The sequence below is a fragment of the Giraffa tippelskirchi genome, chromosome 10, assembly GCF_054371585.1.
Source record: "Giraffa tippelskirchi isolate mGirTip1 chromosome 10, T2T-mGirTip1v1.2.pri, whole genome shotgun sequence".
Taxonomy (NCBI): Eukaryota; Metazoa; Chordata; class Mammalia; order Artiodactyla; family Giraffidae; genus Giraffa; species Giraffa tippelskirchi.
Genome location: NC_137284.1, coordinates 134,536,407 through 134,552,836, shown reverse-complemented (window position 1 = coordinate 134,552,836; position 16,430 = coordinate 134,536,407). Strand labels below are relative to the sequence as shown.

Below are 16,430 nucleotides of genomic sequence, written 5' to 3'. Positions count from 1 at the left end.
ATGGATGTGAGAGTTGGACTATAAAGAAAACTGAGCACTGAAGAGTTGATGCTTTTGAACTGTGGTGTTGGAGAAGACCCTTGAGAATCCCTTGGACTACAAGGAGATCCAACCAGTCCATCCTAAAGGAGATCAGTCCTGAATAATACTCATTGGAAGGACTGATGCTGAAGCTGAAACTCCAGTACTTTGGCCACCAGATGCGAAGAGCTGACTCATTTGAAAAGACCCTGATGCTGGGAAAGATTGAAGGCAGGAGGAGAAGGGGATGACAGAGGATGAAATGGTTGGATGGTGTCACCTACTCAATGCACAGGAGACTGAGTAAACTCCAAGAGTTGGTGATGGACAGGGAGGCCTGGCGTGCTGCAGTCCATGGGGTCGCAAAGAGTTGGACGCAACTGAACTGAACTGAACTGATGATGTTTGAAGCCAGGGAATAAATGGCAAGTCTGATAGAGAAGTTTGAAAACATTGAGGCTAAAGAGTTAATCCTGACAAAGAAGAAAGAACCAGCATTATGACTGTAGCAGAAAAACAATAGTTATAGGGTTCAAGATGTCAAGAGAGGAGGGTTTCAAATAAGAGTGGATTGCGAAGTCATTGGATTTGAATGTGTGCAATTTTCTTGCATAATGTTTAAGATGAGCACGTAGCAAAAGCTAGTTTGTGTGGGGATCATGGTGCAGAAGGCATAAAACATTGTTTCTAAAGGACTGGTCAAGAGAGAAAGAAGGGGAAGAAATCACCAGTTAAAGAATACAGCTATCACAATCTATTTTCAAGGTCTGAGAGTCAGGCTATATTTATAAAATAATATACTACTATATTATATTATATGCTGCATTGTATTTTTGTATCTGTGGTTATATCTATAATCTCAGTATTAAGGCTGTGTATCTGAATTCTTCTCTTTTTCTTCCAATTAAGACTTGCCAGCTATATGTAAATTTTATTGACTGATCCATAAAAACTGTTCTTTGATGCTGTTTTTAATTAGTTAACCATTATCCTGTCTTCTAAGTCTTTAATGCATACTTTTACTATTATCAATTTCCCATTTTTCTTAGTTTTATGTTATTATTTTTGCTAGCTTTTAGAGTTGAATACTGAGTTCATTTATTTTTATTTCTTGCATTATAATAAAAGCACTGAAGAATACAAATTTTTGCTCTAAGTACAGAATGCTGTATGTAGCACTGTCATTATCTTCTATTTCTTAATGACTATAATTGTGGTTTTGACTCAACATTTTGAAGAGAGTTACTGTTTAATTTCTAAGTGGTTGAGTTTATTGTTATAACTTTATTTCCAGTTTTACTAGAAATTTTCATCAGAAAATATGGTCTAGACAAGTTTGTTTTGTTTTTTTCTAAATTTTTTAAGAATTTCTTTATGGCCCATTTCAAAATATATTTTTTCTGAGGTCTAGAATTTGTCAATTTATCATTTGTCTAACCATTTTTTCTTCTCATTGTTTACTTTGTTACCTATAAAAGTACATGGCAGGTTATTTTTTCATTGAAACCTGGGAGATTTGGATTCAGATTATTGTGATTGTACTTTTTGTTTTACAGTAAATGTCACTTTAAACTATTTTTGTTAATTGTCCCCAGTTTTATAACCAGTTTACTCCCATTTTGTTAGATTTCTCACATTTCAATGATCATGGTCACATCTTTAATGTTATGATTCCTTCTCTGGACTTTTCAAGTTTCCTTTACTTTTCAGTTTATTGGATTATAAACTCAAACAATTTTTTTTCCAATAAAGTCTTTTTGCTGCTAAGTCGCTTCAGTCGTGTCCGACTCTGTGCGACCCCAGAGATGGCGGCCTACCGGGTTCCTCCATCCCTGGGATTCTCCAGGCAAGAACACTGGAGTGGCTTGCCATTTCCTTCTCTAACACATGAAAGTGAAAAGTGAAAGGGAAGTCACTCAGTCATGTCTGACTCTTCGCGACCCCATGGACTGCAGCCTACCAGGCTCCTCTGTCCGTGGGATACTCTATATTTTCTCTGGGGTGGCATATCTAAGAAAAATTTCCTCTAGTCCTCCAGTGTGAAAGAAATCTTGTCAGGTTATTAATTATGTGATCATGAGTTTCTTTGAAAAATACTATGCTTCTTTTATTCTGCATTTGTGTTGTGGGAATGTTTGAGAGTCTCATTTTTGTTTTCTGTTCGACCTATTTTTTCTAAATCTTGCTTGATTTGTATTGGACTTTTCTTTAATCTTATACCTCCCATCAAAAATTCTTACGTTTTATCAGTCCCTTCCATGAATTTTGCACATCAATCCACTCAGTAGGTTTTTCTATAGCAGCAAAATGTTTTCTTTCCTCATTGTTGTTGTTTACTCACTAAGTTGTGTCTGACTCTTTGTGATGCTGTGGACTGTAGCCTGCCAGGATCCTCTCTCCAGGGGATTTTCCTGACCTAAGGATAGAACCCGCATCTGCAAAGGCAGGAGAATTCTTTACCACTGAGCCATGTGGGAAGCCCTTTTTTCCTTATACTTTTGATTGTATTTTCCATAGCAATTGTTTTGGTTTGTCTAGAAATGTTGTTTGTCTGTAATTTTCCTCAAAGTCTTCTTCTTCTTGTTTCTGCCTTACTTTCTATTATCGTTTCTACCTCTGCATTTTTTTCCCCAATGATTAAGAAGCTTTGCAGTTTGATCTGTAGACAAGAACATGATTTTTTGCAGACTCTCGCCTTCCCTTGAACGCTTCCTGTGTGGGGTTTCAGTGGGTATTGCATTTTTAGCTCTCTTGCACTTCTCTGATTCTTATTCATCTTTCTTTATAACTGTACTTGTTAAGTTTTTTCAACTTGTTCTTATTTAAAATGTTTACTAAATTTATTTGTATATATGTTTATAAAAAATTCATTGGTGTCACAAGGCTCATTTGAAAATGGCAGCCCCCGATATATCTGTCTGTTTTCAGATGACCAAATGCACCTACATTCGACTCCTTATTTCTTAATGTGTTTTAATCTGTTTTTCTAAGTAATTTGCTTATACTTACTTTCTACTTCTTATTTTTCTGCTAAGTCAGTTTATATTAATTTCTCACTATGGAACATGAGGAGTTATCTCCTTTATATCTGTCCTCCTCTGCCATTTACACTTTCTGTCCTGTCATCCTCCCAATATAATTATATCATAACTTTCATTTTCATGTACCTAATAATCATCATTTACAAAACTGTTTGGTTGCTTAGTGTTTTGTTTTGCTTTTTATATACTTAAAGCCAACTTACCTCCAAACTTTGCAACAGAAGACATCTGGTTAACTATATTTGTATTCTTAGAGATATCGCTCCAGCTTCTTCAATTTAGATTGTTATATCTATAAATAAAGGCGAAGCTTACATCCCAGCATCTTCTTTTACAATAATTCAGAGGTTTTCTTTCCATTTCTTTTGTACCTATAATCCAGTTTCCTCTCTTCCTTCATTAATTCTTTTACTTAGGTACAACATATTAACTGATAGCCTTCTAAGACTGAAAATTGAAGATACATTTTTTGAAGAACTTGCATTTATAGAAGTGTCTTCATTTTAATATTATGTTTATACTGCAGATTATCAAAGTCTAGGCTGGAAATCATTTTACTTTAGAGTTTGAAGACACTGTTTTATTGTTCCCTGGCTCTTGGGGTATTCTGATTGTCATTCTTTATAAATTTTTTTTTGTCACCAGAATCTTTTACGATTTCCAATTTGTCTTCTTTATTCTGAAATCTCAACAGGATATACCCTAATATGTATATAATCTGCATTTATTGTACTGGACACACAGTAGGTCCTTTTATTCTGAAGTGTCTTTTTCTTTGCTTCTAGGAAATTTTTTGGTTTAATAATTCCAATGTTTAATTTTCTTTTTCTGGAATTATTATTTAAATCCTTGACTGATTCTTTCATTTTCTCCCGATTTTCTTTTCTATGTCTCTTTTAAAATTAATTAATTTTTGGCTGTAGTGAGTCGTCATTGCTTTGTGCAGGGGCTGAGATAGTGAAGGATAGGGAAGCATGGTATGCTGCAGTTCACGGAGTCGCAAAGTGCTGGACATGATTTAGCAACTGAACAACAGCTCTTCATTGCAGTGAGTGGGCTTCTCAGTGTGGTGGCTTCTCTTGCTGCAGAGCACAGGCTCTAGGCATGCAGGCTTCAGTAGTTTTGGCTCAGGGGCTCAGCTGGTTTGTGGCATGTGGAATCCTCCTGGACCAAGAATCGAATCCATGTCCCTTGCACTGGAAGGCAGACTCCCATCTACTGCGCCACTGGGGAAGTCCTTCTATGTATCTTTAATCTACTTCCTAGAATATTACTTCAACTTTACCTTCTAATTCTTCTATTGATTTCTGTTTCTAAAATTATAATTCAGAACTATAATTGATTCAGTTATCTAGAATTATAATTATGAATAGAATTAATGTAATTAAATATATTGTTATAAAGATTTGTAATTTATGAGTTATTTCATTCTCTATGAATGTTTCTTTCCCACAGAATATTCTTGTTTTATGGATGCAATTTAAAAAACTCTCTGAAGGTATTAATAATTTTGAATGTTTTTCTCTCCAGGTATAGCCTTTATATACTGAAATTTCCTTCCCCCCCTATTTGTTTGATGCAGTGCCTAGTGTTCATGGTAGAAGTTGTCTTCATGCCCCATGACCCTTGGATTCCACTCATATCTAAGGGTGGAGGGGAAGTCTGGTTAACAGCTCTCTGCACGTGAATGTGTTTGATGACAGTGTATGTCCCTGGGAAATCACCTCACATCACAATGTTTAGATCTTTTCTTCTAGGCTGATGGATCTAACTAAAAGTCTCCCAAAGATGAGTCTTCAAATCCTCTGCTTAGAGGATGTAAGCGAGGCTGGTGGTACTCTGTGAGCCTGGCAGGGTAAGAGAATGGAAAAATTCACAATTCAGTATTCATATTTTTACTTATCACAACTGATGTCATTGTGGCACCCTGATCCCAAATGTGTCAGGTGTCCTGCCTCTAGTTTTACCTTTTCCAGAGAGTAAATCTTTAGTCTTTTTTTCTTTTTTTTTTTGAGTCAGGTGTGACCCAGCTTCAGTAACACCAAGTATTTGATCATATGATTTTAGCATTGAATTCATGTCCCTTCTAAAGTCCCAAGGTATTTGTGTGCTCAAACCTTGCTTCATTCATGTTTATATTCCTAGTACCTATCTTGTTGACTATACTGCTATTGAAATTCATGTTTTTGAATAAATGAATAAATAAGTTCTTCATAACTGCAGGACATTCTTAGCTATGTAGGGCTTCCCTGGTGGCTCAGATGGTTAAGAATCTGCCTGTGTTTGAACCCTGGTTGGAAGATCCCCTGGAGAAAGGAATGGCTACCCACTCCAGTATTCTTGCTTGGAGAATTCCATGGACAGCTACAGTCCACTGGGTTGCAAAGAGTCAAACATGACTGAGCAACTAACACTTACACTTTCACTTAGCTAGATATGGCTGATTGAAAATGTTTCTCTTCTGACGTCAGAGAGCTCATTTTCTTATATTGTTGTCTTAGTTCTGATATAATATTTGTCACTTCTGTTTCAGAATAAACACATCAATATTATGTGGGTTTTTTCCTGTAAGTTTCACACAATTCAATTTTTATATCTGCATTTGTTCAAAGTTTCACATTCTAAGCAACAGTCTTAACATTGTGTTTCAACACCATTTATCCTATGAACTGAAGCATAAAAACAAATAGTTCTGGAAAATATTTGAGTGTCTTCCTGAGTTATATTTGCTGCTGGCTGTGGTCTCCTCTTGTATCATTCAATTTCTCATTTGTCTCTGTTCTTTTTTGTCTGGTCACTTTGCTCCTGCTGATCCAAGGGAACTTTTCTTAATCTCTCTCAATCCTTCTATTCTGCAATCAGTGGGAAGTCTTCAGCCTCTAGGTTTGGGGCTAAAAAGCCACATCAGATTCTCACCATTTTTCCCAAAGTCATTTATTTTCATGACATGTCTCAGTTGTGATAACTCTATTTCTTCCTGACTGCAGCAGCCTTTTTTGCTGGTATTTAGCAGTTTCCCGCCTGTCTCTATGTGGGTAGTAGAGTCTGCAGTCCCTAGAAATTCAGAGTCTGCAGTCCCTAGAAATTCAGTATAGAAGTGAGATTTTTTAAACTGGGTGTCTTCTCTTTTTATTTCAAATAAAGTATCTTAGTTTGCATGTATTCATTTGGGATTGAGTTATAAATGCCTTTCAGGTAGGAGGAGTGCCATTCAGGGTTACTGTGAATAAAGCATGCTAAATTGATCGTTTCCTTTATGATATTCTTATATGGAATGTAATAGCTAGAAGAATCTTAGTTGGAGACAGAGTTTCACTGTAATAATTTTGAGGGTGAGGGAATACCTAGGATGGAGTGTACTCAAACCATGAAGCAAATATTTTTTAATCTTATCTAAGGTTTTTATATTGGATCTGCGGTGAAAAAATCCTTTAAGCAAATTATCACCAAATTCTTTTGATTCTTTTTTCTATTCTTCTTTCCATCCTCAATAAACTGATTGCTCTGATTTCATTCACTCTTCTGCTCTTGTCTAGGGCCTCTCCTATCTGGGGCCACACCCCTTTCATCTGGACTTTTACTTCAAATGGGTTATGCCTGCTCCAGTATCTCCTCATCTCTCTATTTTGGATCTTCAGTCAGTTTTAAATTTTTTCTACCATCTATCATGTCATGCACTGCCCAGGGAGCCATCAGGTACAGACAATAAAGTGCTATGATTGGGCATATGACATCATACCCCCTCCATCACTTAGTAACTATGTGATTTGGGGCAAGTCACCTACTGCTCTGTGATCCCTTAAACCAAATGGGGTGTTGTTGTAAGCATTTAATGTTCCGTGCTTAGGACAGTTCCGAAACATAGTATACCCTCAATAAATGTTAGCTATTATCATCATTATCACTTTTTATGTTCTGTTTGCTTAACAATATAAAGTAGCTTTCCCCTGGAAATAATTCTTTCTAAACCTCGTTGTCTAGCTTCTCACATTCTGAAAGCATTCACTTCCTATAAATTTCTACAGATTGAGTTAAACATACTTTGAGTGATATGGGCTAAGAATGAAATAGACTAGTGTTTTGCACTGAACATCTATTATATTGTTCAAAATATCTCAAAATGCTTTATAAAAAATTGTTTTAGTTTTGCATGCATTTATAAATCAATTTAGTGTAGGAAAAATAAGAAATGTGAATAATTTAAAGGAATCAGTTCAGTCGCTCAGTCGTGTCCGACTCTCTGCGACCCCATGAATTGCAGCATGCCAGGCCCCCCTGTCCATCACCAACTCCCGGAGTCTACCCAAACCCATGTTCATCGAGTCGGTGATGCCATCCAACCATCTCATCCTCTGTCGTCCCCTTCTCCTCCCGCCCCCCAATCCTACCCAGCAGTTAAAGGAATATCCTGAGTCAAAAAGATTGCTCATAGAGAGTATTACCTCAGGCTGATTTTCATATTATTTACTTCTTATTAGCAATGAAGGATCTGCTTAACTGAATTTAGTCATCATAAAATACAGGCACAATGTCTATAATGTAGCTATTCATATATGACCTTTATATCATATTTTAAGATTTCAAATATGATTAAAATTATATTCAGAGAAGATCTAGCATGTCAAATCATTCTTAGTGATTGAAATAGTCATTTTATAGTAAACATTCAAATGAATTAATCTTAAATGGAAAAGTGAAAGTCACTCAGTTGTGTCCAACTCTTTGCGACCCCATGGACTACAGTCCATGGGATTCTCCAGGGCAGAATACTGGAGTGGGTAGCTTTTTCCCTTCTCCAGGGGATCTTCCCTACCCAGGGCTCAAACCCAGGTATCCCACATTACAGGCAGATTCTTTACCAGCTGAGCCACAAGGGAAGCCCAAGAATACTGGAATGGGTTAGCCTATCCCTTCTCCAGGGGATCTTCCTGACACAGGAATCGAACCAGGGTCTCCTCCATTGCAGGTGGATTTTTTACCAACTGAGCTATCAGGGAAGCCCTTAAATAGAAAGCGTTTATATTAAATATATATATATATATATTTTTTGCCATTTATAATATAATCATAAACATAATAATACAAGTTATAACTCAATGTCTTTTGAGTTAAAATGACTACTCTTCATAGCATTCAAATTATGATTTTTATCACAAACTTAAAATTAAGGGAAAAGATTACCCAGTTTCAGTACTATAGCTACGAATACCCCATGCTCCCTGGATATTTGCATGTGTAGTATGTTGGGGTGAAATGCTATCATAAGGTTAGTGCATCCCATTCAACGAAAGTATTGTAGGTTTGACTTCCTTTCTGGTCCTCCAAAACAGTTGTTCCACAACACTCATCCCAACATCCTCCCTAGCTGATGCCACCATCTTCATCCTCAGAGTCAAGGGCAGGAGGCACTGGCCTAGATGCTTTTCTCTGCACAGAGCTGGGGTGAGTCAAGGGGCATCTCCTGTGGCAATTACCAGGAACTAACATTAACAGCCAAGATTATGGGAAAATAAAAGCACGAAATAGCAGATTTGGATGAAATCCAAAGACTGTGGTTTTGTCTATTGCAGCTGACATAGTTTTTTTTTAACAGAACAGCTATGTTTAATAATAGGTGGAGAGTGGTTACCTTCTTTCCAATGCTGCCTCTCAGTCCTAAATCAAGGCATGTGAAGAGTTTCAGACTGCCCTTTACATTCTCTGTTCACCAATCATTTTCATAGATATCAACTTGTTAGATCTTTCCAACATCCCTCTAAGGTGCATCCCTATAAGATCAGAGTACAGAATGTCCCCCAAATTGGCTTCTCTGAAGGTATGGATGAAACAGTATAGAGGCCACGCAGATTTAGGAAGAGTAAGTTTGTTACCATCCTATTTAAAACCCCAAATAGAGAGTCTTATATATTTGGAGTAGAAATAGATGTGTTTACCACACATTCTAATTATTAATCAATTTATGTCTTTTTTTTTTTTTCAAATATTGAATTCCTACTGAATCCTAGATCTTAATACAGATAATGGGAGGTAAAAATATCTGTCCTTGAGATTCTCTGCCCTCTGTCTGGTGGGGAAATGAACAAGTGAACAGATAGTCCCAATATAATGTCAAAGAGTTATAATAAAATTCATAATGGTATATAATGAAATCCAGGGGAGGAGTATACCCACCTGACTGGTATAGGGTCGTTTGAGAAGATTTCACAGAAAAGTTAATATTTTTTTGTCATGAAGGTAACCAAGGACTCTCAATTTTCAAATTGAATCCTCATGAAGTCTGTCTTTGGGCACCACTGAGCACTTCCTCATTTTTGAAAATAATTTGTTGGGTTTCTTGGACTAGATTCTCCCTTAGTTTCCATCTGGCCATGTTTTTCCATCTTCCTTTACTAATCTTACTGAGTCTGCTCTTTAAATTTTGCTCTTTCCATGCCTCCATTTGTGTCATCTTCCTTTCACACATTCCATTGTTTCTGTGGGTGAGAATTTGCTAATACATATTCATGGTCTCAACTGCCTTGCATATGACTGTGCCTTGGAAATCTTTGCCTCAGGCAAACCTGACTCATGAGCACAGCTGATGTGTTCAGCTGATTCCTGAGCTTCCTGGCTTGGAAGCCTCCCTGGGACTTTGGGTAAAGGACACCATCACCTGTTCACTTGTTCTTCCAGTCCTTCTTCATTCATTCAACAAATATTTATGGATGTTCATTGGGGGTTAGTCACTGCACTAGGCTTTGGAACGCAATGGTGGAAAAACAGAATAAGCTCTTCCTCTCCTGAGAAAAATAAATTTAACTTGATGCTTAGCAAAGTGTGGTTCACTAATTACATGACAGAATTACTGAAAGAAGAAGGGCTTCTTTTAAAAATGCCAAGTTGAAGTTCCTTCCCAGACCTGTTAAACTGTAATCTCTAAGAACTGCTTCCCAGTGAGATATAGTTTGAGCAAAGCCTTTAAGTGATTCTAAGGAACATAATTTAAAATTTATAAAACCATTTATTGAGGTAAAAAGAAAAACAAATGCAGAATTGCTTACTGTAAAAGTGCCATTGAAGAAGACTGCAAGGTGTTGTGTGATGTATCATAGGAGAGTAAGGAGGGCTGGTACGTAATTACCTGGGAGTTAGGCAGGGGTGAGATCATGCCTGGCCATGTAGTTGGCGGTTAGTCAGAAATAAGGCTGGAGTAAGTGAAATGCTAAGGATCACTCGCAAACATGAGGCCGGATGCCACTGTTTGGTTCTTCTGTTTCCTTCTTGCCACCCTTATTTCTATTTTTTTCCCACTATATCTTAAACCCATCCCATTTTCTTCATAATCACTGATTCTAACAGTTCATAGGCTCTTGTCTTGCCTAGAATTATGACATTATTCCCTTAATTCTTATTCTCACTTGTATATCATCCTTTCTCCTGATCTGTCACCACACTGATCTCCAAGGTATATATCTCAAAAATGTATATTTTATTTTATGTGAGATCACACATTTGGTTAAAATTCTTTAATCACCCTCTCGGGCCATGAGGATAGTCTGAGAAACCTGGTGCTGCTTACAAAGTCCTTCCTTCTCACTGCTGCTCTTTGGATTCCTCTTGTCATCACTTTCATCTGGAATTCGGCAAAAGCCTCAGTTTGACGGGTGATTGACCGTATCTAGCCTTGGATTATGGAGAAGACAATGGCAAACTCACTCCAGTAATCTTGCCTAGAGAATCCTGTGTACGGAGGAGCCTGGTGGGCTGCTGTCCGTAGGGTCGTGCAGAGTCGGACACAACTGAAGCGACAGCATGCGTGCATGCATTAGAGAAGGAAATGGCAACCCACTTCAGTATTCTTGCCTGGAGCATCCCAGGGACAGAGGAGCCTAGTGGCTGCCATCTATGGGGTGGCACAGAGTCAGATACGACTGAAGCGACTTAGCAGCAGTAGCAGCAGCAGCAGCCTTGGATTTCTTCCATCTTCTCTCTAACCTACTGCACAGTGATTCTTCTATGCAATAAAGCTCATCATCTTTGCCCCTTCAGTTCAGTTGCTCAGTCGTATCCGATTCTTTGTGACTCCATGGACTGCAGCAGGTCAGGCCTCCCTGTCCATCACCAACTCCCGGAGTTTACTCAAACTCATGTCCATTGAGTTGGTGACGCCATCCAACCATCTCATCCTCTGTCGTCCCCTTCTCCTCCCGCCTTCAATCTTTCCCAGCATCAGGGTCTTTTCAAATGAGTCAGTTCTTCATATCAGGTGGCCAAAGTATTGGAGTTTCAGCTTCAGCATCAGTCCTTCCAATGAATATTCAGGACTGATTTCCTTTAGGATAGACTAGCTGGATCTCCTAGCTGTCCAAGGGACTATCAAGAGTCTTCTCCAACACCACAGTTCAAAAGCATTAATTCTTTGGCACTCAGCTTTCTTTACAGTCCAACTCTCCCATCCATACTTGACTACTGGAAAAACCATAGTTTTGACTAGATGGACCTTTGTTGGCAAAGTAATGTCTCAGCTTTTTAATATGCTATCTAGGTTGGTCATAACTTTTCTTCCAAGGGGGAAGTGTCTTTTAATTTCATGGCTGCAGTCAACATCTGCAATGATTTTGAAGCTCAAAAAAGTAAAGTCTGTCACTGTTTCCATTGTTTCCCCATATTTTTGCCATGAAGTGATGGGACTGGATGCCATGATCTTAGTTTTCTGAATGTTGAGTTTTAAGCCAACTTTTTCACCCTCCTCTTTCACTTTCATCAAGAGACTCTTTTGTTCTTCTTTACTTTCTGCCATAAGTGTGAAGTCATCTGCATATCAGAGGTTATAGATATTTCTCCTGGCAATCTTGATACCAGCTTGTGCTTCATCCAGCTCAGCATTTCTCATAATGTACTCTGCATATAAGTTAAATAAGCAGGTGACAATATACAGCCTTGACGTACTCCTTTTCCTATTTGGAACCAGTCTGTTGTTCCATGTCCAGTTCTAACTGTTGCTTCCTGACCTGCATACAGGTTTCTCAAGAGGCAGGTCAAGTTGTCTGGGATTCCCATCTCTTTCAGAATATTCCACAGTTTGTTGTGATCCACACAGTCAAAGGCTTTGGCATAGTCAGTCGATGTTTTTCTGGAACTCTCTTGCTTTTATGATCATCCAACAGATGTCGGCAATTTGATCTCTGGTTCCTCTGCCTTTTCTAAATCCAGCTTGAACATCTGGAAGTTCATGGGTTCATGTACTGTTAAAGCCTGGCTTGGAGAATTTTGAGCACTAGTTTGCTAACGTGTGAGATGAGTGCAATTATGCAGTAGTTTGAGCATTCTTTGGCATTTCCTTTCTTTGGGCCTGGAATGAAAACTGACCTTTTCCAGTCCTGTGGCCACGGCTGAGTTTTCCAAATTCGCTGGCATATTGAGTGCAGCACTTTCACAGCATCATCTTTGAGGATTTGAAATAGCTCAACTGGAATTCTATCACCTCCCGTAGCTTTGTTTGTTGTGATGCTTCCTAAGGCCCACTTGACTTCACATTCCAGGATGTCTGGCTCTAGGTGAGAGATCACACCACCGTGATTCTCTGGGTCGTGAAGATCTTTTTTGTATAGTTCTTCTGTATATTCTTGCCACCTCTTCTTAATATCTTCTGCTTCTGTTAGGTCCCTACCATTTCTGTCATTTATTGTGTCCATCTTTACATGAAATGTTCCCTTGGTATCCCTAATTTTCTTGAAGAGATCTCTAGTCTTTCTCATTCTATTGTTTTCTTCTATTTCTTTACATTGATCACTGAGGAAGGCTTTCTAATCTCTCCTTTCTATTCTTTGGAACCCTGCATTCAAATGGGTATATCTTTCTTTTTCTCCTCTGTCTTTCGCTTCTCTTCTTTTCATAGCTATTTGTAAGGTTTCCTCAGACAACCATTTTGCCTTTTTGCATTTCTTTTTCTTTGTCGCTTCAGAGGATCCCAACTACCAGTTCTAACATAACATCCAAACTCCTCTCAATGGCTTGTTTCTTTTAAAATGATCTTGCATTTCCTCTTTCCCTTAGCCTACCTCTTGCCACTCCATCCAGTGTTTTAATCTGTATTTTTGCTCTTTGTTATACCTTTAGTTTCTCCAGTTTGTTATGGCTTCTCAGCCCTGAATTTTAATGTCTTTTTTTTTTTTTGGCCTGATGTCTTCTTGGGATCCCTGCTCCTGGTGGTTTATCTCCTATACAGCCTTCAGGCTGCTGTCACACATCCCAAAAACCCCGGCTGAGTGCCCCTGCTGAATCCTCTGCTAGCAGCACCACTTCCTCCCTGCTTTTCTTTCTCAAGGAGTCTAATACTGAGCTTCGACTGGCTCTCTGCTTATCTCTTTCCCCACCTGCACTGACTCTGGAGGCCAGGGTCACTGGCCTCGGTCACTGTTGAATTGGTCACTGTTGAACTGGTCACTGTTGAATTCTCATGTTGAGTCTTGTGTCTCAAACAGAGTGGCTATGCAATATGTTTTTTTATACAGCAAATGAAGTGCTGTATGTTAATTCTTCCTGACTGCATCAACATAGTTTGAATATTTAAAATATAACAGCTTTATTGAGATAATTCAAATACCATAAAGTTTGCCCTTTTTAAAGTACAGAATTCAGTAGTTTTTAGTATAGTCAGAGTCATGTTATCCATTACCACTAATTTTAGACCATTTTCATCACCTCCCAAGAAATCCTCTCTATTCCGTTCTCTCCTTAACTCCTGGCAGTCACCAATCTACTGGCTGTCTATGCCTTTGCTTATTCTGGACAGGACATATAAATTAAAATCATACACTGGCCTTTTTGACTGATTTCTTTCACTTAGCATATTTTCAAGGTTCATTTGTTTCATAGCATATGTTATTACTTTGTTTCTTTTTATTTATTTTTAATATTTGAATGAATAGATAAAGCACATTTCTTTAATGGACATGGATTTTTTCTGCTTTTTTGCTATAATGACTAATGCTGTTATGAAATTCATGTACAAATTTTTGTGTGAGCATATGTCTCCAGTTTTCTTAGACTGAAATGATTTAGGAGTGGAATTGCTAGGTCATATGGCAATTCTATGTTTAACTTTTCAAGGAAGTGCCAAACTGCTGTCCAAAATAGCTGCACCGTTTTACATTGCTACGAATAATATAAAGAGTTTTAATTTCTCCATATCTTCAATAAAACTTGATACTGCTATATTTTTTATTATGACCATCCTAGTGGGTACTATGGTTTTGTTTTGCATTTCTCTGATGACTAATGATGTTAAACACCTTTTCCTATGCTTATTAACCACTCATATCTCTTATTTTGAGAAATGTCTCTTCATTTCTTTTGCGTATTTTTTAATTGGATTGCATGCTTTTTTAGCAGTTTAATTCTAAGAGTTTTAAAATATATATTCTAATATGAGTTCCTTATCAGATATATGATTTATAAATATTTTTGCCCACGCTGTTGGTTGTTTTTTTCACTCTCCTAATGGCATCTGTTGAATTATGAAAGTATTTAAGATTGACGAAGTCTGATTTATTTATTTTTACTTTGTTGCTTATTCTTTTGGTGACATGCCTTGTGCCAGAACCATTGCTGAAAAGACTATTTTTTTTCCTCCATTGAATTTTCTTGTCAGCTTTGTAAAAAAATCAATTGACCTTATATGTAATAGATTATTTCTGAGCTCTCAATTTTCTCTCATTGATTAGTCTTTCTTTGTGCCAGTATCATGCTGCTTGATTGCTGTAGCTTTGTAGGAAGTTTTAAAATCGAGAAGTGTAAATTCTCCAACTTCACTCTTTTAAGATCATTTTGTCTATTCTTGGTTCCTTATATTCCCCTATGAATTTTAGGATCAATTAATCAATTTCTTCAAAGAAGTCAGAGAGATTTTAATAGAGATTATATTGAATCTGTTGATTCGTTTTGTATTTCCATCTTGGCAATGTTCAGTCTTCTAACCCATGAACTTTGGATTTCTTTTCATTTATTTCTTTAACTTTCTTAAAATGATAGTTTGTAGTTTTAAGTTAAAAATATTGCACTTTACTTGTTAAGTTTATTCCTAAATATTTTATTTTTAATGCTATTGTAAGTAAAATTTTAATTAATTTAAAATTTTCTTTTTAAATAGGAGAAGTGTTTACATTTTAGAGGTTATATAGACCTGTAACATCACACAAAACTGTGACTTCAGTCTGGGTATCATACACACATACTAGATTTGCAAAGCACACTAAACCTACTTACCTTTGAGCAGAAGTAGAAAGCTTTGCATGACCCAAAAGAAAGGATGAATATTAAGGAAGCAATGTATATTTATATACAAATATTTATAAATATGAATGTATAAACTAATTTGAAAATATGTAACCAAATTCTGACATTTTAAATACCAATTTTAAATACTCATGCTAATTAAGTACACTTGTTAAACCTATTGATTATATGGAAATTAACCAGTAAACCTTTGAGAAAATATCCAGTTTCACTTGAAATGATTGCATTATGCTGTTACATAAGTCAGATGAAGAATTGGGTTTTTGAATACTGGAGTGGCAAAGTTCAGTTCAGTTCGGCAAAGTAGTCATCAATATTATTATTAATACTATGCTTATTTATAGAGCAAGATGAAAAGAGCTAATTAAAGATGGTATGACTAGATATAAATTATGTTTGTGTTATATTAAAAATTTTCCCACATGTATAGTAATCATAACGTTGAAGATACAACTTAATATGTGGGGAAAAACACTATAATAGAGGTATTAAATTGAGTGAGAATTTTGTAGTGCATACTGAAAATGATTAATTACAGTGCGGCCTTTAATTGGGAAATATTTTTGTAGCCCTTTTACCAGGAGCTATAAGAACTACCCAGAAGAAAACTATTCTATAAAAAATAATGTCTTTAATTTATGCCTGGGAAGATTAAAGATTAAAAAATGTAGGCACACTCAGAAAGTTTTGGTTTTGTGGTTGTTGGTGTATTTGTCTGCATTAATAATAGAATTTGACAGCAGAAGCTGGTTGATAGCTCATATTCCATAAAATGAACTGGATTGGGGCCTACAGAATGAATCACTGTTGGTGAACATTGTCAAGACAGAGATGGGCTATGGTTTTGTCTCTGGAAGGGCTTTCAATATAACTATCATCCATTTGTTAGAACACATGTTTTAGACACAAATATCCTAATATCAGAATAATGCCAAAGGAGAGGAAAACATATTTTAAAATATTTTTACTCATTATGAAAGATGCTATAATTTGTTAATATGGCAAAGCAAGAGGGCTGAATGATCTTTGTGTTTTATAGCATGGTTGTGAAAAATAAGACGTTTAATTTCTATTAATACTACTAATCTCAAT

General features: G+C 36.8%; 1 protein-coding gene across 3 annotated transcripts in view; it reads left to right on the top strand.

The window, feature by feature from the left end:
- The window catches only part of GRM8 (glutamate metabotropic receptor 8), an 877,877-nt gene that overhangs the window by 753,935 nt on the left and 107,512 nt on the right, over positions 1 to 16,430 (top strand). The gene's annotated exons all lie outside the window — the stretch shown is intronic.